Genomic DNA, 2,500 nt, shown 5'->3' with positions numbered 1-2,500 from the left:
AAGGGAGGTAAGCTCACAGGTACGAAGAAAAGGAACCCTTGTGCGCATTGGCGGAGGCAAACTACCCAACCAAGCCAGCAGCAACCAAGCCATAGGGTTGCAAACAGACGTGCAACCCAGTACCCACAAGGGCAGGGGTAAGCCGCCGAGCCTAGCAAGGTAGGTGTGCTCCCAAAACCAAACAACGCACAAAGGGAGCAAACACGGGCAAACAAGTGACGCCATGGCCTACTCGCCCACCGCCCTCTATATTGCCTAACCTTGGCAACCATGGTCCATTCCCCACTATATGCCATGGCCTTGTGCCCATGGTCTTCACAAGACAGCATCCAAGGCGCCTGAAAGGCCAAGGGAGCCCAACCCAGCAATGCCCAGCCAAGGCCAGGCATTCCAGTGCCTACCCGGGCAAAAACGCCCAAAGCATGCCCCATTCGTTAGCCTATCCAGGCAAAAACGCCCAAAACCAGCCCATTCCAGTGCCTATCCGGGGAAAACGCCCAAAGCATGCCCATTCCTTAGCCTATCCAGGCAAAAACGCCCAAAACCAGCACATTCCAGTGCCTATCCGGGCAAAAACGCCCTAAGCCTGCGCATTCCAGCGCCCCGCAGCATGCCACCCTCCTATAGGGTTTGCGCAACCAACCCGCCTAACCACCAGTGGCAACCAAAGGTGCTGTTAGCGACGACTTCTGAAGACGCAACGAGACGCGACGGGTTTGCGCCCAGACGCGACGAGGCGATGCGGGATCTGCGCCCAACCGTGCCTACACCCGCCGACTTGATGCGGGAGCTGCTGGCCCAAGCATGCCTAGCGTGCAAGGCCTGCGTGCAAGGCTAGTGTGCAAGGCTCGTGGGCAAGGCTAGTGCGCAAGGCTAGTGCCCAAGGTCTGTGTGCAAGGCTAGTGCCCAAGGCTAGTGAGCATGGCCTGTGTGCAAGGCTAGTGTGCAAGGCTTGTATGCAAGGCTAGTGTGCAAGGCTGGTGTGCAAGGCTTGTGGGCAAGGCTGGTGCGCAAGGCTAGTTCCCAAGGGTTGTGTGCAAGGCTAGTGCCCAAGGCAAGTGCGCAAGGCTCGTGCCCAAAGCTAGTGCGCAAGGCTTGTGTGCAAGGCTACTGCGATGGGCCAGTGCCCAAGGCTTGTGAGCAAGGCTTGTATGCATGGCTTGTGTGCAAGGCTAGCGTCCAAGGCTTGTGCGCATGGCTTGTGCGCAAGGCTTGTGTCCAAGGCTTTTGTGCAAGGCTCGTGCGCAAGGCTAGTGTGCAAGGCTTGTGCGCATTGGCAGGTAGCCCACCAGCATGCACGATCCAAATGCCACTCACGCGACAACACGGTGCCAAGCCGGGCATGGTGTGCACTCAAAACCAATCAACGGACAGAGGTCATGCGTCATGGGGGGGATCTAGCAAGGCCATGGGGAAGGTCATGGAGGACCTTGGAAGCAAGCGCAAGACGAGAGCGAATCGAACAAGGGGCCAGGACGGGGCCTTGTGCCCATGGTCTTCGCAAGACAGCGTCCAAGGCACCCGAAAGCCCAAGGGAACCCAAACCCGGCCGACACTTGCAATCGCACATGCTCTCTGCAACACACCATCAATGCCGCCCAACGGGGCCAGCACGAGCAGTCCTCCGCGGTCCCCTGGCCCTGCGCACGTTTGTCTTCGAAACCGAGCATCAATGCCACAGAAAGTGCCGGGGCGCCAGCTGGAGCCATCATCCGCGTTGCCATGGCTCGCTTGGCCTTGGCTTGCCAGGCCCCGACACGAGCAATCGCGCATTTTCTTTGCAACCGACCATCAATGCCGCCCAACGGGGCCAGCACGAGCAGTCATCCGCGGTCCCCTGGCCCTGCGCTCGTTTGTCTTTGAAACCGAGCATCAATGCCACAGAAAGTGCCGGGGCGCCAGCTGGAGCCATCATCCGACGTGCCATGGCTCTGGTCCCATGGTCTTCGCAACCGAGCATTCGTGACACCCGCGGGGCCAGGACACCAACCCTTCCGACACGAGCATTCGCGCATGTTCTTTGGCCACACAACGGCGCCAGCACGAGCAAAATCATCCGCGGTGCGGTGGCCTTGCACGGCCTTTTGTCTTTGGAACCAACCATCAGTGCCACGGGAAGTGCCGGAGTCCCGGCATCCGCGGTGCCAAGTCATTGCGCCCTTGGTCTCTGCAGCGGGGCATGCCGGGCACTCCCAACCATTGCAAGCAAGCAAGCAAGCAAGAAAGAAAGTAAGTAAGTAAGTAAGTATTACATATAGGGGCGGGACATGCGGGGAGATCTGCGAAACGTGCATTACGGGGCACACGCGTACCTACCGGGGCATACCGACCCCTATTGGGGCACACGTGTGCATATCGGGGCATACCGGGCCTATCGGGGCACACGCGTACATACCGGGGCATACCGAGCCCTACTGGGGCACACGTGCGCATATCGGGGCGTACCAAGCCTATCGGGGCATACGCATGTATCCCAAGGCATACCGAGTCTATCCGGGCA

Source organism: Tasmannia lanceolata, unplaced genomic scaffold (genome assembly GCF_043159265.1).
Source record: "Tasmannia lanceolata isolate RefF3 unplaced genomic scaffold, GAP_Taslan_0.1 ptg000231l, whole genome shotgun sequence".
NCBI lineage: Eukaryota > Viridiplantae > Streptophyta > Magnoliopsida > Canellales > Winteraceae > Tasmannia > Tasmannia lanceolata.
Note: the sequence above shows the minus strand (reverse complement) of the source record.